Source organism: Dasypus novemcinctus, chromosome 24 (genome assembly GCF_030445035.2).
Source record: "Dasypus novemcinctus isolate mDasNov1 chromosome 24, mDasNov1.1.hap2, whole genome shotgun sequence".
Classification (NCBI taxonomy): domain Eukaryota; kingdom Metazoa; phylum Chordata; class Mammalia; order Cingulata; family Dasypodidae; genus Dasypus; species Dasypus novemcinctus.
This window is the reverse complement of record NC_080696.1, coordinates 40,189,614-40,212,280: the sequence shown is the minus strand read 5'-3', so window position 1 is coordinate 40,212,280 and position 22,667 is coordinate 40,189,614. Positions and strand designations below refer to the sequence as shown.

At 58.3% G+C, this 22,667-nt stretch overlaps 1 protein-coding gene across 2 annotated transcripts in view; it reads left to right on the top strand.

Moving 5' to 3' along the window:
- Positions 1 to 1,768: 1,768 nt before the first annotated feature.
- LOC131275779 (uncharacterized) overlaps positions 1,769 to 22,667 on the top strand; it is a 134,559-nt gene continuing 113,660 nt past the window's right edge. The window contains exon 1 of one of the 2 annotated variants that reach the window (XM_071211690.1): positions 1,769 to 2,264. The gene's annotated coding sequence lies outside the window, so the exon portion shown is untranslated. The remainder of the gene's footprint in view (positions 2,265 to 22,667) is intronic. The other variant, XM_071211693.1, reaches the window with a different exon arrangement.

Below are 22,667 nucleotides of genomic sequence, written 5' to 3'. Positions count from 1 at the left end.
ATTAGCATACAAATAATTTGTATATTTAAAAAAGAGTTTCTGTCCTAAGAGCAAGTTCAAAGACTGGAGACAGATTTCCTCTATCCTAGCACTGACTGGAAGCCAACTACTTAATATGGCAAGTGGATATTCATACAGAATATAATCCCTTCTAGCACCTAATCATTTTTCTGTGTGGATTATTATCTTTCTCAAAGGAATGGCAAGAGGACATACCTTAAGATACGTCAATAAGCAGAAATTATCTCTACTGATTCCACCATGAACCTACTAAGGAACAAAGTTCTTTAAAATGAACCAGAGGACCAAGATTGTCGGTGGATCAAATCCTGGTTCTTCTCCCTCTTCTCTAGAAGTGTATTACTGGCTTGTAAAGATTTCACAGAAATTTGTTTTGAGGAAAATCACAACTTTCTTGATTAGTACAAAAAAGGCAGTTTTGCACCATTTTCAATTAGGAAGATGGCTGAAAGATGAAGAATAGCACTCTTATCATGAATAACCAAAATTCTGGATTAAAACTGCATTCAACTGGACTGCCTTTATCAAGATAGCCAATTCTCATCATTCCACCATGGCCAGGCTGACAGGTTTTACTGCGGCTTTCAGAAAGCAGATTCCACATCGCCCATCTCCACACACACAGTCTGACACTTCCCCTGAGACACATTTGGGACAGTAGAACTGCACAGTTATCATCAGCTGAGGGCCAAGGGCCCGGAGTGACAGGGACAGGTGGCTGGGGCCAAGGGAGGGCAGGAGTGAGTGGAGGTCGGTGGGGTCAGGCGGGGCCCCGGGGCCAGGCCGGGCAGGACGTCGACTTCCCTCCGAGGGAGGTGGGAGCCGTGGAGAGCTCTGGGCAGAGGCGGCCCTGACCGACCAAGGTCCTAACAGGACCTCCCTGGCCCAAGGTGGAGGGTGGGTGTGGGAGCGGGGCAAGGAAAAAGGAAGCCAGAAAAGCCACGAGGAGGCGACTGCAGCAGGCCAGGTGGGAGGTGGCAGTGGCTGGTGGTGGTGGCGGGAGAGGAGGGGACAAGTGCTCGGTGTATTCTCTCCGTTGCACAATGAGCCTGCTGACCAGGACGTTGTACAAATCCTTTACCTGCCATGTACACATTCTACATAGACAGATTCCAATAGCACACACATATTATATATGCATATTAGATTTGACATACGTTTAGATTCTATATATACATATTCTACATATACATTTTATGCATATACACATCCTACGTTTATATAGATTCTTCTCGTATATTCTACACACATACATATTCTACATAGATGTAAATTCTATACATAGATAATAGATTGCGACGGCTTGCTCGGTCGGTAGAGGTGGGGTCTGGCTGCGGACGAGGGGTCGGTCCAGCTCTGGACGAGGGGTTGGTCCAGCTCTGGACGAGGGGTCGGTCCCGCTTGGGACGAGGGGTCGGTCCCGCTTGGGACGAGGGGTCGGTCCCACTTGGGACGAGGGGTCGGTCCGGCAGCAGACGAGGGATCGGTCTCACAGGGGTTGCGCGGTTCGGCTGACGGGGTTGCCCGGCGAAGCCGGCGACGAAGGGGTCGCCCGGAGAAGCAGGCGATGAACTGGGGACAAGGGAGGCCAGGCCCTTGTCGGGGGCTCTCAGGACTGGAGGGCGCACGGCAGAAGAACTACCGCGGAGACAAGGTAAACACGCAAGTCCCCTTTATTGAGGGAGAGGCAACAGTTTTATAGGGGCTGGGGAAGGCTGATTGGTCGAAGCCACGCCCTGTTCTGATTGGTTGCCGGCGAAAGGTCAGTGGGCGGTACCGGACGGGGGAGGGGTGGTGGTTAGGGATTGGCTGTTGCTGTTGCTGGGGGAAGGGGCAGGGTTTAGGGATTGGTGGCTGCTGTTGCTGGGGTGGAGGGCAGACTTGAGTTTCCCGCCCATGCCTGGCTATTGCTGCTGTGGGGGGAGGGGAAAAGGGTAGACTGGATTTCTCCGCCCACGCCTGGCTGTTGCTGCTGTCGGGGGAGGGGAAAAGGGCAGACTGGAATTTTCCGCCCTGCGCCTGCGCAGGGAGAAAGAAGGCATCGTGTGGCGCTATCCGGGAGGAGGGGCGGCCGCGGAAGCATGGCTGCCGAGAAGGGGAGACCCGAGGGCACTCTGCGCCCATGCCGAGCTCCCTTCAGGGGTGGCGGTGAGTTCGACCAGCCACCCTATTATGGGGGCAGCGGCTTGGCCTACCGTGGCCGCTCCCCCGCCAGGCCAGCAAACCACGCTTCAGCCCGAGGGGTGACCGCAATAGATGATAGAGAGATAGATATGGATGGATATACAGGTGATGGATGGATGGATGGACAGATGGGTGGACGGATGGACGGATGGCTAGACAGACCTTACATACATAAGTAGGTCTGACTTGTACGTTGTCAAACAAGCTGACCCTGAGTCCCTGCTCCCAGTGGGGCCCCCGTCCTGGAAGTGGCCGAGCCCTGGAGTCGGGGGGCAGGCCCTGCCGCTTGGTCGCTGCACGACTCCGGCTCTCCGCGTCTGAACCTCATTTTCCTCGTCTCTGAGATGGGGGTGCCAATACCTGCCTGCAGGGTTGTGGGAAGGACTCAATGAGATCACCACGTATGCAAAGCGGCCGGCCCGGCCGAGGAGCCGGATCGGGGAGCCGGGACTGTTTATTACCAGTCACCACGCTAATAACGAGGTCTGGTTTGGGTCAAGCCAGCCCCGTGGAGCTCTTCCTGGAACAAGGGTGTGATGATACCTGCACACCCACACTCCGCTCAGGGTCCATGGGAACAGGGGCAGACCCACAGCCTCCCTCTGGGAAGGATGGACCAAGAGCTGCAGTGGAAACCTGTGAGTCAGCGACAGGCGTAAAACAGTTAATGAGCGCGCCGCCTCAGCTACAGCAATAATGGGGAGATAGAAGCTTAGATAATGTCAGGAAGGCAGGTGGATTAGTCAGGGCTCTCTGTCACTTGCGAGGGATAGAAACCCAACTCAAACTGGTTTAAGCAAAAGGGAATTTATTGGGTCACTTAAAAAAAATCCAGGGATCATGAGCTGCAGGCACAGCTGGATCCAGGTGCTTGAACGATACCATCAGTTTTCCGTGTCTCAGGCAGGTTTTTCTCATGTAGCTTCTCTAGACTTAGCAACACCCTAGGGCCCTCTGGAGGACTGAGTTAATTAATATAAGTCAGGCACTAAGCAGCACCTAACACTCCTAATGCTCTGTAAGTATTGGCTGTTGTTTTTATTGCTATGAAGACTCCTGCTACTATTATCAGCCTATCAGCTCAGCAACCCCCCAAAAAGTGCTCCTTCTCGGCTACTTCATACAAGTCCCGGACAGTCTCCCCTCAGCTAGGCTGGGTCGTGAGTCCATCTCTGACCCAGCCTCTGTGGCCAGTGCCCAGATCTCGGTCACGTGAACAGCCTTGCAGCTGGGGCTGGGTCCGCAGCACTCAAACTCTACGGACCGGGGGTGGTGAGAGGGGCTCCTCGGGGGCCGATCAGAGAGCGGGAGACTGGCCTGGCCAGGCACAGCCGTCCCCTCTGAGGCTAGTGTTGGGTCGTCCCTGCAGCCTGGGGGAGAGGCCCGAGGCTCGGGGGTCCCAGCTCCCCCTTCAGCGGGAGCCCCGAGGCCTAGACTCCACCCCCCACCCCAGCACCACCTGCTTCGCTCAGAGGAGGCCTCTGGAGTTGAACACACTTGGGCTTGCTGCCCAGTCCCACGCTCAGTTAGTGTCTCCCTGTGCCTCAGTCTCCCCATCTGTGAGACGGGAGTTATTATTGTCACCCCATCAAGTCAATATCATATTAAACATTGTATCTGACATTTATTGGGAGCCACTGGCCTAAATGCTTCATACGTATTAGCCCATGTGACCCTCTCAATAGCCCTGGGAGCTAAGTATAACCATCCTGTTTTTACAGATGAGGAAACTGAAGCACAGAGAGGTAGAGGCAATCACCTAAGGTCACCCAGCCAGGGAATGACGGAACTGGGATTTGAACCCAGGAAGTCTGATTGTAGGGTTCCCAGCCCTGTGGATTCTGAGATGAGGCTCAGCATCTGCCCACATAGTAGGTGCTTTATATGTGGAGGCTGTCCCAGGTAAGTTATGTCCCCTCTTAACCTGCCTTGGTTTTTCTCACCTGTGAAATTGCATCATAACTGTGGGACATAGATGGGGACAGGTAAAAAGGGTCAAAGAAGAAACTGGGGGCATCATTTTTTTAAACAGATACTTCTTGAGCACCTACTACGTGCTGGGCATTGAGTCGGGCGCTGGAGAGCTGAGGTCCTAGTGCCCCCGGCAACAGACGAGTCAGCAGGTGGATGAGTGAGGTCATCTGGGGTGATACGCGCTAGGGAGAAAGTAGAAAACGGGGGTCCTGGAGGCCTCGAGGAAGAGGGGGCATCTGGGCTGTGACCCCAGGTGGAGGCGGACCCTCCAGTGAAGAACCGGGACGCCCCCTCCAGGAGGCCAAACCTGAGGTGCAAAGTCCTTGAGCTGGGAACTGGTGAGCCCAAACTGGGCCAAACCCTGCTCTCCCCACCAGCGGGGAAACCGAGGCACAGAGAGAAGGGGATACATAGCCGGGGAGTGGTGCAGCCACGAATGCGTGGAGAAGGAGGCCCAGAGGGGCCATGACCTCTGCAGGCTTGGCCCCCGGCCCCCCAAAGCCAGACTCTTCCCGGCGGCTCGAGGGGCAGCTCCCCTGGCGGAGCCGTCCCAGCTGGGGCCGGGTGGCTGCTGTCGCCACTCGCTTGTTCAGTCACAGACAGCGCTTGTCTCCCTCACTTAATCATCTGACAGACGCCCGCTGGACCTGCCACCGCTGTCCGGCGCGGGGTGACGGGGCCCAGGGACTGTCTTCCGAGGGCCGAGGGACACCCCCCCGCCAGGAGGGCCCCAAGCAGGGTGCGGCCTCAGCCCCGGGACTCTGCAGCGGGAGGGAGGCAGCTAAGGGTGTGCGCGAGGGTCTGGGGGGAGCACCAGAAAGGGCCCGGCTGGGAGGCAGGGTCGGCGCCCCCGGGTGGGCTGCGGCCCCCTCCCCGCGGCCTGTGCCGGGGGCTGGAGAAGAGCTCCCCGTTGGCCCCGGGGAGGGCAGGCTGCGGCAGCTTAGGGACTTGCGCTGTCCCCCTGCGCCTGAGCGGGCTCGGGACGCGGGCTTGGCAGCCCTGGAGACCCCCTTCCACGCCGAGCTGCCCCTGTCCTGCAGGCGGTGCTGGGAACACCCCGGCTTCACCCCGCGGGAGCTCCGCGTCCGGCTCCCCTTGCAGGCCCGGGCTGGCTCCGGGCCCCGGTGAGTTAGGCTGGGGAGGGGAGCGCGTGTTTCCGTGTGCTTGAATACTAACAGCGTAACAGTAATGATAATGTTCGCTGACGATTACCAGCCACCGTGTGCCAGGTACTTTCCAGGCAGCAGCTCAGGTTAAAATTCACCCCCACCTTGTGAGGGGGGCTCCGTGCTCCCCACTCCACGGGGGAGGAGCCCACGGCCAGGGAGAGGTGAGCCACCCGGCGGGGGCGGCCAGGCTGCGGCAGAGCCAGGATTCAAACCCAGGCCCGCCGGACGCAGCCGTCCTGCTTCTGAGAGCTGACTTTTCCCCGCAGTGTCCTCTTCTGACCTCTATTAAGAGGCCAGTGGGAGCAGCTGGAGGCTACTTTTAGGTGCAGTGTATTCTGGAGACGGAGTGTTGGGAAAAATCCCAACAGCAGTGTCCTGGGCTGGCTGCTGGTAGGTGCTCAGCTGATGAACATCCATAGAGAGGGCGGAATAATCTGGGAGGGGGTGGGAGGTCCTGACGTCAGGGCCCTCGGCCCTTGGGAGCTGGGACAGGAAAGGAAACAGTCACAGGAATCTGTGTCCAGGCGCCAGAACCAGCTAGAAGCTTCAGGGCGGCTCTCTATTTGTCTACCTCTCATTCCCTCCCCATCAAACCGTTGGGCTAGGCCGGCCACCACACCCCTGAGAAGCCGTTTGCTCTATTCCCCTGCCCGGCCCCAGTCGCCATGGCCACTTGCTTGGACCATTGCAGTAGCCTCCTCCCAGGCGTCTCTGCTTCTGCCCTCTCTGTTACGATCTGTTTGTTACACTAAGTCGGCTTATACCTCTCCCCCCGTGAAAACCCCCTCAAGAGCTGCCCATTGCTCTTACCTACCTCCTTGCTTCATCCTCCTCCCCTGCCCGTCCCCCTCAGTGTTCTTGCTTTGTTTTTATTTTTTAATTAATTAATTAATTTATTTCCCCTCCCCACCTGTGGCTTGCTTGCTGTCTGCTCTCGTGTCCATTTGCTGCATGCCCTTCTGTGTTTTCTTGCTTGTCTCCCATTTTTGTTGCATCACCTTGCTGAGTCGGCTCTCCGAGGCGCTCGCGGGCTGGGTGGCGTGCGGGCGAGCCTGCCTTCACGGGGAGGCCCCAGGATGCGAACCCAGGGCCTCCCGTGTGGTAGGCGGGGGCCCAACTGATTGGGCCACAGCCGCTTCCCCCCCTCACTTTTTGACAACCGACACCTCCAGACGTTGCCAAATGTCTCCTGCGGGGCACAGTCTCCCCCAGGTGAGAACCGCCTGGCGAGGCCTTCCTGGGCTGCTCCCTCTTGGGGGGCGCTCGGCAGCCCTCGCCTGCTCACGCCTCTCTCTGCTTCTGGTCCCCCATTGACCAGGGCTCCGTGAGCTTGACTTGAAATTGAAAAGAATGTTATTCCTGTGGGCAGGTGCTGGTGCGGGGGTGATACGTCTATTAAGCAATACGTGGTACAGTGCGCGCTTAGGAAGGGCCTGTGGCTTCCACCCGCCTGGCAAAGGGGTCTGTGGAGCAAAAAAGGTCAAGAACCCCTGCTCTAGAGCCACCGAGGAGGAGCGTTCCCAGCCCGGGCTGGGGCAGGAGTTTCCCTGCTGCTCCCACAATGCCCTGCTATTGTAACTGTCACGGTGCTTATTTGTTCCCCCAGGGGGACATCAGCTCACAAAGGTGGGCAGCGCGTCTGCTTCATCCTCCTCCGTGCTCCCGTCACCCAGCCCAGGGCCCGGCATACAGCAGGTGCTCAGTCACCATTTCCCAGTCCCTCACCCCTTCTCTCCCTTTCTGTCCTCATTCACCCTCACAGTCAGTCAGTCATTCAACAAACATTGCCCAAGTCCACATAATATGCAGGTGCCAAAGATACAGAAAACAATCAGACATGGTCCCTGCCCGGTGAGAAAGAGAGTCACATAAAGAGGTAAATACAACACTTCGGCAGGAAGCGGTTGTGGCTCAACTGATACAGCATCCGCCTACGGTCCAGGGTTCGATACCCAGGGCCTCCTGATCCATGTGGAGCTGGCCCACGTGCAGTGTTGATGTGCACAAGGAGTGCCCTGCCACCCAGGGGTGTCACTCATGTAGGGGAGCCCCACGCGCAAGGCGTGCGCCCTTCTAGGAGAGCTGCCCTGTAGGAGAAAAGTGCAGCCCGCCCACGAGTGGTGCCGCACACACGGAGAGCTGATGCAGCAAGATGACAACAACAACAACGAAAAGCCACACATTTTCCCAGTGCTGCATGACTGGAATGCAAGTGGACACAGAAGAACACACAGCGAATGGACACAGAGAGTGGGCAATGGGTGGGGGGAAAGGGGAGAGAAAAAAAATCTTAAAAAAAACACAAGCAAAACCACAACACTTTGGGGTCAGTGCTATAGTGGGGGAGACTCAGGGGGCTTTGAGCATTTCAAAGAGGCATTTAACCCCAAAGAAGGGGCGTGTCAAGAGGAGTTTCCCAGGGGAGGTGACATCTAAGCTGAGGCTCGAAAGGACAATCAGCAAAAGTGGTGGGAGAGGCTTCCAGGCAGAGGGAGGCGTGTGTCAGGAGTCTGGAGACCGGTCAGAGCTCAGAGAAGCTGCAAGGTGTTTTATCTGGCTGCAGCAGCAGGTTGGTGGGAGCAGGTGTCGGCAGTGGACGGTGGGTGATGGGAGGCGAGAGCTCGCAGGGGGCTCGTGGCCGCAGTGAGGAGTCTGTCCTTTTCCTGAGTGACTAGGGAGCCATCGGTGGTTATAGGCAGAGGAGGCACATGATCTGCCTTAGGTTCTGTTAGGCTCCCTCTGGCTGCAGATGGGAAGGAGATCGTCAAGGGGGAGGGTGGAGGCAGGGAGCAGGAAGAGGCCACTGCCCCCGCCTGAGTGGGAAGGGGCGGTGGCCTGGCACGGGGCGGCGGCTGTGGAGGTAAGGACGTGTGCTTGGCCTTGAGAGATATTTAGGGCATAAAACCAACAGCCCTGTGGCGTTTGGGTGTGGGGGTGAGAGAGGGGACATCGAGGACAATGTCCACGTAGCCTGGGACAGGAACGTAGGGGGGACCCGGCCCCCCTCTCCTCCAGGCTCCTCTTTGGGGGATGGGTGAAAGGTCCCAGCTCGGGTCCCCCAAAGCCTCTGCTCCCCCGTCAGGGCTCCCTCGGGCATGGCCTTGGCTTCCCCGTGCCCCCCCGGGGGCCCTGGCCATTTCTTCGGCCTCCCCGGGCCCCGTTTCAGAAGGTTCTGGGAGGTGCCAAGGCCGCCGGCTCAGAAGCCTGAAGAACCCGTCCCGCCGACCACGGCGCCCGTGGCTCCCCCCCCACCCCTCCCGGCAGCTGCGTGGCTGAGAGGACACCCGGGCAAGGCCTGCGCGTGAGGACCCGGCCCCGGGCCCTACCCCCAGGACCCGCCTCTGCCCAGCCGAGGGCCCCTTGGGGCCCAAACCTCCCACCCCGGGCGCTGGAGGCCCAGGCCCAGAGCCCCCACCCTGCCCCAGGCTGCCCAGGCAACACGGATGCAAATCCCAGCCATGACTGCTGTAAAAGTCAAGAAGAAGAGGTGTGATGTGGGGGCATTTTCGGGACTTGGAGTTGTCCTAAAAAGGAGCGGTTAACGTAGGCCACAAAGGTGCGGGGCCCACAGGGAGAGGAGGCGCCTGCCCAGCCCCACAGCCGCGGGACGCTGCGCTCCTCCCCCAAGAGGGGCCGCTGGCACCCGGCAAGGCCCGCAGCACCAGGCGAGGGCCACCTGGGCAGTGAAGTCCCCGGGCGGAACGTAGCCACCTGCCAGTGGCTTCCTTTCTCCACCTGCCGAACAGGTGTGGCGCGCCTGCAGGAGCGCTGCCAGGCGGCTGGGAGGCCGCGAGGAGGCCGTGCTCACGCACGAGGCCGCGCTCCTCCCAGCACAGCGCCCGTTTCAGCGTGCTGCCCGCTGCCGGCCCAAGATGCCGCAAGTGAGTGGTTTCCCAACGGGCGTTGGTTAAAAGCTCACAGTTCCGAGGCCACGAAAATGTCCAAATCAAGGCCTCATCAGAGACGCTGTCTCGCTGAAAGTCGGCTGCTGGCGATCCTGGATCCTGCCGTGTGGCCAGGCAAAGCGGTGCATCTCTGCCTCCTCCTCCAGGCTGGCTGCCTCCCTGAGCTCAGGTGTGGGCCAGCAGGTGTATGTGCTTCTCTCCAGCATCTTCTCTTCAGCTCCGGGCTGCACCATGACCCCAGCCTCTGGCCTCTCTCTCAGCTCCTCTTGGCTTCTCTGTCTTTCTGCACCTGTGGGCGATCCTGGCGTCCTCTCCCACATGGCAGGGTAGAGACGGCAGCTCTCTTTCTCTGCCCTCTCCTCTATTTATAAAAGACCCCAGTGAAAGGATCAGGACCCACCTCGGTCCTGCGATCTAATGAAAGGCCCTTTACTGAAACCCTCTAATAAAAACGATCTAATCAAAAGGTCCCTTAGCCACATCTAACCAAAAGATCCCACGTGCAATAGGCTGGCATGCGCAGGAACAGGCTTGCTTAAGAGCACAATTTCTTGGTGTCCACAGAAGATTAAAACCGGGACAGTCCCCCGGGCTCCTATGCCTGCCTGCTCATTCTGGGGTCCGAGGACCTGGCTCCGCTTCCCATCTCATTGAGAGCTGAAGACCTTATCCCAACTCCACCCCCACCCCCACCCTGACCACACTCATGCCCCTCCTGACCTCTCACTCATCCTCAAATGCACCCCTCCCAATCCGGCCTCAGGGCCTTTGCACTTGCTGTATCTCCTGCCCAGAATGCACTCCCCAGAGGCCTCCTCTTCCCCTGCCTGCAGGCCTGAGCTGCAGTCCCTGACCACCTGCCTGAGCCCCCGACCCCTGCACCCCACTTCATGCTTCTTCATAGCACTGCCACCTCCTGGCCCACCATGCCAGCGTCTACCCCACTGAAACACGGCCCTATGAGGACCTCTGTGCCTCATCGCTGCTTCTCTCCCAGCTCAGGGCTGGTGCCCATGACATATTTGTTTCCATCCGGAAACCTGTACTAACCCTCTAATTACCGTGTCATTTTCTCATCATTGTCACCCAGCTCTTGCCTCCTGCCTTAGCTCGTTGCATCCTCACCACCGGCTGCTGGACTCCTACAGGGCAGCAGGAGGCCCAGGGAGCCAGGCCACTTTCTCGGGGTCCCTCGCATGGAAGTGCACAGCTAGAACTTGAACCGGACCTCGGGGCTGGCTGAGCAATGTCCTGCCCTGAACCCCACCCGTGCCCGCACCCCCACCCCCACAGGGCACTTGGAAATGAGTCAGGGAAGGAATGAGGGATGGAGAAAGGTGGCTCTGCAAGTTAAATTATCATTCACATTGTTTCCTGAAGGGGTGGATTTCCCCCGCCTTGGCCAGCATGATCTGAATTTTCCAGTCCCCAGGAGGTGCCTGAAGGCTGGTGAGATTCGCCCCAGCGAGGTCCCCCTCTTCCAGGCCTGGGGCAGCCCGGCACTAGCTGTTCCTCCAACCCTCTCTTTCCAGGCCCTGAATTCCAGCCCAGCCCTCTGCCCCGAGGCTGCTGGGTGAGGTGAATTGTGCTCTCTGCCCCTCTGCCGCCCTCCCCACTTCCATCTTTTTCAGCTCATTGAGGCATTAAGATGCTGCCCGACAGCCACAGCCAGAGGTCCCTGCAGAGATTTGGCAGCCCGTGGTCCTGCACCCTAAACAGAGAAGGTGGGTCCCAAGGAGGGCCTGGGAAGGGGACAGCAGGCCACCCCTAAAGGCCCCCTTTGTCTCATCGGCTCTGCCCCTGGGCTGCGGCAAGTTCATGGCCGTCCCGAGCCCAGGATTATAAGTGGCTATTAAGGACATATTTCTGTGAGAACGGCCAGGGCCAGCTCCCGCCATCCTGCCAAGAAAGGCCAACGTCAGGGGAAATTAGAGAGAGCCAAACAACTGGCAATTCCGTGGCCAGCGTGGGCGGGGACGTGCCGCTCGAGAGGTCACCTGGGTGGCCGGGCCGAGGGAGCCCAGGCAGCCCCCGGGGAGTCGCTCCTCTCTGACGCCCACGCTGGGCCGGCCGTCTCCTGGGCCAGGCCCCCCGCCCCAAAACCTGCACAGGGGACCTTTGTGCTGTGGGCAACGCGACGCTTGGGGGGTCTGCAGGCTGCAGCCGAGGCGGCCCCGCTGGCAGAGGGAACGCCCGCCCTCCTCCAGCAGCTGCCCGGGCCACGCCTCCTTCCCATCCACCTGCCACCCCGCGGGCTTCCTGCAGTGCGAATCGGGCCCTGCCCCTGCCTCGCTTAGTATCTTCTATGGCTCCCCTGTGCTCTTGGGGGAAGGACACATTCCCTCACAGGACCGAACACATCCGTCTGTGTTCTCTCCACCCCCGCTGCCCCCAGAGATCCTTCGCCCTGGTTCTGTGGCGCTGTCTTCCTCCCATCCCAGCACTTCCCTGAGCAGCTAGGGAGGGCTTTGGAACCTGCCAGCATCTTGCACTCCCTCAGGCTCACTCACGCATGAGATAAATGCCACGGGGAAGGCACAGGCCACCCACGTCTTTCAGGCCCATTGCTCCACCCCAAGGGGCCCGCACAGTAGCCCGTGGCCCAAGCATGTTGGCGATGATTCAGTGATGGAAGCTTCTAGAGCTCTCGCTCCATCCTCAGTGCCCCGCAGCCTTCTCAAGACAGGGCCCCGACGGCTTGATTTCTTTTCCTTCTAAGACGGTGGCAGTGACCATTTGGAAGTGAAGAGTGGAGGGTGCAGAGGGCCGGGGCGGGCTCGGGAGGGAGGCCCTGTAACTGGGTGGGCGCCCAGGCCTGGTGACTGGGTGGGCGCGGGACTCCAGCTCCGCGTCCCAGGGCGTGCTCGGCGGCCAAAGCCCGGGCCCGAGGTGAGCTGTCGCTGGTCCTGCCTGCCCCCCGCGCTCCCTCCTTCGGACCAAGGCCCGTCCCACGGCCGCCCGCCTGCCACCTCTCCTCCCGGTGGCCGCAGAGCTGAAGGAGATGGCGCAGCCCAGAGCTCTTGATTCACCCTTCCCTTCCCAGCGCAGCCGTCGACTCTGTGCTGCCCTCGCCCCCTGCCTGGGGAGGCTGCAGGTTCTCAGGCTTGTGGGCGTGCGAATCCCCAGGCGGGCGGCTTCCTAGGAATGCTGACTCCCGGGCCTCGCCCTGATATTTGATCCAGGAAGCTGTGGATGGGCCCGGCAGGCTGCGGAGCCCGTGGCGTCTTCTCCCGGAGGTGGAGCGCCTGCTGGGCCCCTGCGAGGTGCTTCGGCTCCGTGTCGCGATCTAGCTCGCCTTTCTTAGAACTCGAAAGCACTTCATAATGAGTGAAGAGTCATGTAAGTAAAGATGATTCAGTGTCGACTGTGTGCCAGGCGCGGCTGCTCACATAATAGTCTCTCATCTATTACTAACAACAGCCAACAAGAGGCTTGTCGCGTTTTCTAGGCTGGAAGTTACTTGTCCAAGGTCACGCAACACGCAAGTACCGGAACTGGGATTTGAACTGGGGTCTGGCGCCCACCCAGGCCTCTGCTTTGTAACCACAAAGCATCCGTCCAGAACCAGGACCCAGACCCAGGATCGAGCCAGGACTGCAGATCAGGAATGAGCCCTGGGCAGGTTCTTCCAGGGCCCGGCAAGCACCAGATGGGTGAGCAGATGGAGGTGGGTGGACAGAAACCGTGCTGACCTTGGGCAGGGACTAACCTGTCTCTGTCTCAGTTTACTTGTCTTTAAACTTGAGCTTGAAGAGCCAGCTCCGCAGAGCCGTTGGAGGATTGTACCTTGTGTGAAGAGCCCGGTGCAGAGTAAGTGCTCAATCAGTGCTGAAACGAGGCTGTCGGCGGGGGATGTTGTCCCCGGCCTCCTTGGGTGTTTGAGGTGCCTCAGTTTGTCAAGGGGGCTTCACTGATGCCGACAACGGGTTCCTCTGAGCTTTCAAGTGAATCAGATGGCTTCTGAAAATATTTTTTAAATGAATGAATTTTTAAAAGTCATCTCTAATTAATTAGAAACTCAACCACATTATTTGGTGTTCCCCCTGGTAAGTTTCACAACCCATGCTGCTCTCCTCGGCTCCATTCAATGACTTGTCATCATTGCATCCAGGGGTTCTTTATTGCCCTGTTACACATTTTTGTAAATGTTATTACCTAACCATGTGAAGTGTTACGGGGTATGTCCAGCACGAAGGTCACTTTGCAAATAAACAACACTGGCATGTATCACATCTGGATCTCTGCGGCGGGCAGCAGAGAGGATGAGGAACAGCACACAGATGTTATTGGGTCTTGGCTTAGAAAAATCTCTCTTCCTGCCTGGCTGGCCACGATAATGCCACTAAAAGAAATGTCCCTGAGAAAGAAAAAAGTCCTGCAATGGCTACGATGCAAATTGAAAATGAAAGGATAACACGAGGACCCGGCTCCTTGTCGTCTCTGCTCTTCTCTTCCCAGGGGTCATGAATGAAACAGACACTTTTTTTTTTTAAAGATTTATTTCTTTTTCCCCACGCTGCTGTTTCTGCTGTCTGTGTCCATTCGCTTTGTGATCTTCTGCACCTATTTCTCTTTTTTGCCCTCTCTTCTTATCTTTCTCCTCCCTTGAGGTGAGGAGACAAAACCAGACACTCCTTTGCCTCGGGTCAGAGATGAGCCCGGCTTTCCCCTGCCGCCCCCGCCCACCACCAAGGCTGAAGGAACAAGAAGTGATCCCACCAGCCTGAAAACTGGAAATAAAGCATCAAAGTGGAACGAGTATCTCTTCATGATGGCTGGTGCCAAGTGCTCATGCTGCAGCCAGACAAAGGCTCTCTCTTCAGATTGCAGCCCTGGCCCCGGAAGTGGCAGAGCCCCGGCAGGGGGACCCAGCGGAGGGCGGCTGGCCCGTCTGGCATTGATCTGCACCCAGCCTGAATAACACATCAAGGGCCTGTGCCTTCATCTCGAAAGCCCGCGAGGCGGCCTCCTGCAGGCCGGGCTCCCCAGGGATGCCAGCCTCAGCAGGTGCCTGCAACTGGAAATAGAGGGGGAGGAAGCTTCCTGCTCAGATACTCAGTCAGTCTCCCAGCTGAGGTCCTGGCCAAGGTCACTGGCCCTCCAGGCCTCAGAGTGGGCCCCGTTCCCAGGGCGAGCCCCGGAGCCCTGCAGCTGGCTGAGGACGAGCCGAGCTAGCAGGTAGGTCTGCATCCTGGGCCTGGCGCCATTGTGCATACGCACGCCCACTGCTCGGAAGGAGGGTTTCGGGGTGCCAGGCCATGGGCTGGAGAGCAGGGGAGGCCACGCAGCCTGCCTCCTGACCCGCTGGGGTACCGGCCGTGGGCCAGGTGCTGTGCCAGGCAGCGGGACGCAGTGCAGAGCAGGCAGCGCCGCCATGGCGCCACCCCCAAAGAGGACTCTTCTGAAGGCCTATTGCTGGACACGCACAGGTCAGTGGAGGACCAAGCCCATTTTCCAGAAGAGAAAAGGGAGAAAACGGGCAAGGTCAGCAGCCCTGAGACCTGGGCAAGCGGCAGATACGTGCTGGCCGCCCTCCCTCCACCCGCACAGGCCTCCCGCCCGTGGCCTCCCGTTTAGCTTCCCAGGAAAGGCTCAGGAGGGGCCGAGACTCCGCGCTCGTCGCCGTGTCCCACGCGGACTCAGCACAAAGCCTGGCGCCTGCATCGCGAAGCAGCATCCGGGGGACGGAGCCCGTCCTCAGCGAGCTCTGGGGCCGCGCAGAGGCCTGGCTGTCTGCTGCCGGTGGCCGTGGCCGCTCCTGGGAAGCTGAGCTGCCTCGCCATCTCGTCCATGGCTCTGACAGCCCCGGAGGTTTTTGACTGGGACCTTCCAACGTCTTCCCTCCTCTCTCCCCCTGAGGGGCTTTCCGTTGGCCAGCTCACACCGGATGTCTCTGTCTTTGTTTGTGTCGTTGCTTCCTGTTATTCTTACCTTTCGAAATAGAGAAAAACGACTAACAGCCAGCTGTACCTGGTACAACAGGTGCAGACCCAATAGCTCTCTTTTTGGTTTTTATTCAATGCATTTAGCTTTTTTCATCATTATCTTGCATTCCAGAGACCACAGTTGCGATACAGAGTTCCCTGGTCATGCTTCTCAAACGTGAATCATCTAGGTACTTCCCACGTGACTTCTGCCAAACACTTATATCACCTACACTACCCTATACAGAAGAGATTTCTTAAAAACAACTGCTTTTTATTACGTAAATAAATTTGTTTGACAGGGAAATGCAATATCACAGCACACGTGGAAATCCAGATTCATTCGCCATAAACAAAAGGAAGCCACAGGGACGTCATCAAAAATGGCCCAGGAAGTCCCTCCGAAAACGCCCTGTTCCAGAGGCAATGAGAAGACCCACGAAAATTGCCAGAGGCAGCTTTTTCAGAACTCTGGAATTAACCAGAGACTTGCAGCAACCCGGGCCCCTCTCCCCGGCCCCAGCAGTCATGTCCACAAGACCCCGCCCACAGCTGAAGGTGCTCCAAGCACACAGTTACTGATCAAGGTCACGGTGCACACTGTCCTGGGGCCACCTGCGCTGGACTCTGCAGACACAAGTGGGGACAACATCAACAATGACCTGCATTTATTGAGCACTTACTGAGTGCCAACAATATTCCAAGCCCTCTACACACGTCACACCCCTTTCAGCCCCATGACCCCCCGGGGTAAGTGTGTCTAGCACTCCTAAGTTACGGAGAGAAAAGCTCAGGATCCCGGCAGGGAAGGAGCTGGTCCACCGTGAAACGGCCACGAAGTGGCAGGATTCAAACCCAGCTCCCGTGGCCCCTCTCACCATGGGCTCTCCTGCCTCGGTGGTCCCAGCAGAGGGAGGGCGTGGCCGGGCACCGCCTGGGGCACAGGAAAGGAGAGCGAGGGCAGAGCCAGGGACAGGCTGATGAGGGAGGAGTCGGGAGGCTCGAGCTGGGCTGGACGCGCCTTGGGGCTGTGGGGGGGGCATTTTCCAGGGAGCGGTGGGGAGGCGTGAGGTCCCAGCGCACTGTCACGTTTCTTTGGGGCCAGAGTAGCTGGCGGGGGCTTCCAGGGCTGGTGGCCCTGCGGGGGCTCCTGCCCCTGCCCGTTACACCAGCCTGTCCTCCAGGCTGCAGCCTCCTGACCCCACGCAGAGGCCCAGCCCCCCAGGCAGTGTCCTGCTCGCACCCCCTCCGGCCATCAGGGGCCAGGCGTGTGGGTGGGAAAGAGGCAACTGGGGGGAGGCCAGGCCGAGGAAGGAGGCCCCGAAGGCATTAGAGGCGAGGAGCCGATGAGGGGCGACGGGGGTGGGGGGCTCCGAGCGGCGCTGCGCCCGGGAAAGCAGGGCTGGGCGTGAATTCCAGCTGCCCTGGCACCAGCTCCGGGTCCGGCCCTGCCTGCTGGAACTTTCATCTGCTGGAGGGACGCGATGCTTGAGCTTCTGCAGCCGCTCCCCAACTTAGATGCGGGTGGAGGGTCCGGCCACGACCCTGTGCTGTCGTGGACCACCAGAGGTCACAACGGTGGTGACAAGGACGAGGCCCATTTAGGAAGCAGTGACCTGCTGCTGGGCCTCTGCTTTGGGGCATTTTCCGGTGAAATCGTAACCAGGCCTAAGCACGAATCATAAGAGAGCGATCCTGAGCGCTGGCGAGCACGGGGGCTCATGGGAGGCCCCTCCCCCAGGGGGGGCGCCCCGAGTCCTCCTGACCACCCACAGGCAAGGACCACTGTTCGCCCCTCTTTTCGGTCTGAGAAGCCAGGGCACTTGTCCGAGCTCAGCCGGCTGGAAAGGGCCCAGCGTTCAAAGCCAGGTCTGTGCAACCCAAACTCTGTGCACTTCAACTTGGCATTGACCAGCCCGGGTTGCCCAGGATTTCATAACCACGTACAAGGTCATTTTCTTAATTGCTTGCATTTTCCTCCCATTTTATGCCACAGTTTCATGAAAGTGAGACCCAAAAGTGGAAAACTGGGTTTGTCCTCCACATGACACAGAAGGGTACAGTGACTTGTCCAGGGTCACACAGCTAGCAAGTGGCAAAGCTGGGACTTGAATCCAGGCTGTCAAGCCTCCGAAGCCCAAACCCCGTGTGCCTAGTGGGCCTTCTGCTGAGCCTCGAAGAGCCAGAAGCAAGTGAAGTCCTCCGGAACAGGCTTTTCTCCCGTCCCCTCCTCTCCCACTCCTGGGCCGTGCACACACGTCTACCCGTGCCAGAGAGAAACGCTGTCCTTCCGCGCCCGTTTCCCAAAAGCCCCCAGCCATCCCCAGGGCAGGGCTGAGACTGGCGCTCTGTGAGATCTTCAGCCGGCGCCAGGCCTGCTCCAGGGAGAGTGGGAGCCAGCGCAAGCCCGGGGCCGGCGGCACCTCTCACCCCAGCGTGCAGCTGACGGGCGGCGGCTGCTGCCTGCCCAGTCCCCACGCAGGCAGCGGCTCTCTCATTCTCAGTTCTCCATCCGCAGCTCTTAACCCGAAAAGGAGGAGTGACCCGACCCGATCAGTCGAACCAAGACCTGAGGGAGGGAGTGGGAATGAAAAGGGACAAGGGACACAAAGAATGGAGACAAGACGGGATTCTGACCAAGTCTCGTTCATTGAGGGTCAATCGGGGGTATTTAGAGCCGGGGATGAGTGAGGTTTCGCGCCACAGATCTGACTGGCCCACGTCACCAAGTGTTTTCAAGGACGTTTCAAAACAACCGTCTGAGTGGCATGAGGATAGAAACTTAATTACTACACGAGGGCGGGAAAGGGAAACTTAACCGGGTTAGATCTAAAAATAGCGCTTAGCAACAAGCTTGCCAATGCGGCACCTGTGCCAGAGGCGGCTTCCCGCAGAGGAGAGGGGCTGCTCTTTCAGAGGCTGAACCCAATTGAAGTCGACAGCAGGAGGTGCCGGACAGGAGCGGATGCCACTAACCAGAACACGCCGGGAGACCCCAGGACTCCCCGGGAGAGAGCCGGGCCTCGCTGAGGTCCTGCGGGCAGGGCTCGGGCCAGCTGGTGGCAGCCTGCATTCAGTTTCCACTCTGCTGCTCACTGCTGAGTGTCCTAAGGCAGGTTCCTTAACCTCTCTGAACCTGTTTTTGGTTTTGGTTTTTGAAACCTCCATGTAACAAGAGCATTCAAATGATGCTTGGATGAGATGCAATTGTGTTTTTTTTTTTAAGATTTATTTATTTCTCTCCCCTTCTCCCCCCCCCCCCAGTAGTCTGTTCTTTGTGTCTATTTTGCTGCGTCTACTTTGTCCGCTTCTGTCGTCAGCGGTATGGGAATCTGTGTTTCTTTTTGTTGTGTCATTTTGCTGTGTCAGCTTTCCGTGTGTGTGGCACCATTCCTGGGCAGGCTCCACTCTCTTTTCGCGCTGGGCGGCTCTCCTTACAGGACACACTCCTTGCACATGGGGCTCCCCTACATGGGGGACACCCCTGCATAGCAGGGCACTCCCTGCGCGCATCAGCACTGCGCATGGGCCAGCTCCACACGGGTCAAGGAGGCCTGGGGTTTGAACCGAGGACCTCCCATGTGGTAGATGGATACCCTAACCGCTGGGCCAAGTCCGCTTCCCTGATGAGATGCAATTGTGGTTACAAGGTGCCATACATGAGGAGCTAACGCACTAGGGCCCCGGGTAGATTCTGTCCTTTTCCTGGTTTGTGCATGAAGTTTTCTTGGCACACAGCTAAGCCCATTCATTGACACAGTGCCTGTGGCTGCACAGGCCTAGTTGAAGAGTTGTGACAGCAGCCCTACGGCCCAAAGAGTCTAAAATATTTAACCCTTCCAGAAAAAGCTTGCCGCCCTGGCCATAGACTGTAAGGCAAACTTATTTTAAGCATGACTAAGAAAGAGTGGTTTAACTATGACACAGCTTCAGTGTAAGATGAATCCAAATCTCAGAGATGCTAGAAGGACACCAAAGGATCAGTGCTAGAAGGACACCAAAGGATCAGTGAAATACACCCCCATAGTGCCATCACAGGTGTTTGCCAAATGCTGCATTTTTCTCCCCCTCACCAAGTGCCTACTCATACCTAAAAACTCTTTCAAGTTTATGCTTTGAATGCAGAAAGCAACTCAGTGTCATGGAGAAGACGGCAAATCTCTACGTACTAGTGCATACCAGCTGTGTGACTGTGGGCAGGTTGCTATACCTCTCTGAGCCTCGATTTCTTCATCTGAAGAAAGGAGATGAGTGTCAATGTCACGAGTATAAAGCAAGTAGCACAAGTAGCCACTCAGTGAAATGGTAAAAATTAGTAGTTATAGTTTAAAAAACCATTTATCTTGACCGCAGTGGTTTCTATAGAAAACTCTGACATCCCAAAGTCCCCGCTGGAGTCCTGGTGACCTCGGGACACCGGGCTGTCAGCCGCTGCTCTGCTTTCGAGCCCGAGTGGGCAGTGCAAGCCGCCACGGCCACAGGGAGCCTGGCCGCGGGGAGGGCTGCCGCCTCCAGCACTGTCACCGTGTCCAGCCCCGCCCGGGCCCTGCTGGGCTCAGCCTCACAGCGTGGGCGCCGCGTGGCGATTCTGGGAGGAAACCTGCCCGGTGCGTAGCAGGATCTTTGTTTTTCTAACTTTCTTCCTGTCCCTTGCCCCTTTCGCCAGAGGCAGGCTGTGCGGCCTGGAGGAGGCGGCCTCACCCCCTGCGGACCCTCAACAGACCTATTGATGGGGGCTCTTGGTCCAGGGCGCCGGGAGCCACCAGGCGCCTCTGCGCAGTCGAGCGTTCAGCCTCCGGGAGAGGCGCCTGGGAAACTCCTCCTGGGAACCGCGTGGACTTGCAGGCATGTCCCGGGGGCCGGCCCGTGGGAGGAGGTACCCGAACCTCAGACCCGGCTGCCTCGGAGGAAGGACATCGGCCACGCCCCCTCCAGCGACCACGAAACGGGGCGTTTCCACCGAGCAGCGGGTCTCAGGCAGGGGCAAGGGAGGTGCAGGGCTGAGCCCCCAAGGGAAGGAGCCAGAGGCTGGAGCTGGGGCTGCGGAGGCAGGTGGGCTCTGCAGGGCAGAGGGCCCTGGAGGCGGGTTCCCAGAAGGTGGGTTCCCAGAGCGTTACATTAAAAACACCTAAGGGGTTCCCATATACCACACACCCCACTCCCCCACCCCAACCATTTTTGTAAATTCTATTTTTTTGGAAGATACATACATCACAAAAAAGGTTACATTATAAAAAACATGAGGTTCCTGTCTACCCCGCCATCCCCCCGCCCCACTCCTCCCCCCCCAGCAACCTCCCCCATCACTGGGGCACACTCATCGCACGCGGCAAACATATTTTGGGGCACTGCTGCACCACGTGGATCATAGTTTACTCTGTAGTTCACACTCTGCCCGGTACATTCAGTGGGTTATGGCAGGATATATAAGGTCTAGCATCTGTCACTGCAGTATCATTTAGGACAACTCCAAGATCCAAAAATGCCCCCACATCACATCTCTTCTTTCCACTCCCTGCCCTCAGCAACTGCTGCCGCCACTTTCTCCCTGTCAATGACACAGTTTCTTCTGTTAGTAGTCACAACAGTTCCAGAAGGCGCTCTTAGGTAGCTGAGACCCCCCGGCCATTCCACACAGCCCAGTGCAACACGAGCCTTTCCGCAGTGCAACATGATGCCAGGTGGGGAGGGGTGCGTTCTAAAGAAAGGCAAGATGAGGTAAGGGGGTGCAGAGGGACAAGTCGGGTGGACATGGTGCCCTTTTACAGGAGTAATCAGGGAAGACTGCCTGGAGGAGGTGGCATTTGAGCAGGAATGGAATAAAGCAAGGAGAGAGCCTGGTGACTGTGTGTGTGGGGAAGCAGGGCAGGCAAAGGGCACAGCAGGTGCACAGGCCCCAGGGGCTCCAGGTGGAGAAGCAGAGTGGGTGGTGGGGAGGGAGTGGGCAGTGAGGCTGGGGGGGGGGGTGTCTGGGAGCACAGCATGGGGCCTGGAGGGAAGGAGTCTGCATTCTGTTCCACCTGGGATGAGAAGCCTCTGAAAGTGTTGGGGCTGCATTGCGATGTGCTGGGATCCCCATTTCCAAGTGTTGCCCTGGTTGGGGTCCAGAGAACAGATGGCGGAGTGGTGACGGGAGACTCAGGGAGGCGAGGGAGGAAGATGGTGCCAAAACGCAGGGGAGAGGAAGCGGATGTGGCTCAGGCAACTGAGCTCCTGCCTATCACATGGGAGGTGCATGGTTCAGTTCCTGGTGTCTCCTAAAGAAGACAGCGAGCAGGTGCGATGGGCAGGAGCAGCAAGCTCACACCACAAGATGATGCAACAAGAGACTTGAGAAGGAAAACATAACAAGAGACACAACAGAAAAACAGGGAGCACAGGTTCCCGGTGCCTCCTAAAGAAAACGAGCAAGACAGCAAGCTGACACAATGGGCAGGTGCAGCAAGCTGACGCAACACAATGATGTGACAAGGGACACAAGGAGAAAAAACATAATGAGAGACTCAACAAGGAAGGGAATGGATGTGGCTTAAGTGATTCGGCACTTCCCTCCCACATTGGAGGTCCTGGGTTCAGTTCCCAGTGTCTCCTAAAGACCCAGCAAGTCCAAACAAGGAGGGGGTGGGGAGAAATGAATAAATAAAACAAATCTTTAAAAATAATAATTTTAAAAAGCCTTATCTTAAAAAAAAAAACAACACCACAGGGAGAGAGGTGGCAGGCAGGACCAGGGCGAAGGCAACGGAGGAGGGGGGTGCGGTGAGAGTCTGGCTTTGCTCGGGGAGGGCAAGCGCCGCCTACAGGAGATGACCGGGCAAGGTGTGGGTTCCTCAGGGGCAGGGGAACCGCTCCTTGCACGACCGCACTTTGCGTGGGAAGTTGCCTTCGGGACCCAGAAGGACTGAAGAAATAGGTTTCCCTGCTGCGAGGCCTCCAACCTCCACCCCCGCTGCTCCCTGCAGGTCCCATCCAAGCCGAGACCAGGAGGACGAGCGAGCCACTCCTTCTAGGCCCAGCGCTCTGCTGGGTGTGTCCAGCACGCGGCCCTGCCGCCCGGGGCTCACCCTCAGGTGCACCTGCAGGCTGGGGGGTGGCCCCTGACTCGTCACCCACCGCCTTGCGGGCGCGGAAGGGCCGAGGCTGGGGCTGCCCGGCCTCAGGCACCCGCCCGTGTTGCTTCCTTTATGGATTCACGTCTATGCCCCTGCCCGCCCCAGAAGGAGTGTGGGGCCTTATGAGAAAAGGCAAACAAGATGCTGAGCCCCTGCCTATCAGGGGACAGGCAGACCTCACTGAGGCATAACCCGACAGCCCCCAGTCCAGCCCCCGCAGGAAGGTGGCTGAGTGGAGGCAGGAGGACCGGGGGCTGCCCCTGGCCCGAGCCTCCAGGCCCTTCTTGTGGGCAGGGGTCTCAGTGCTCACTCCCCTCTGCTCATTTTCTTTCCCTCAGGGCTCCTGGAGCAGAGAATGGTGGGCGCTAACGGGGAGGC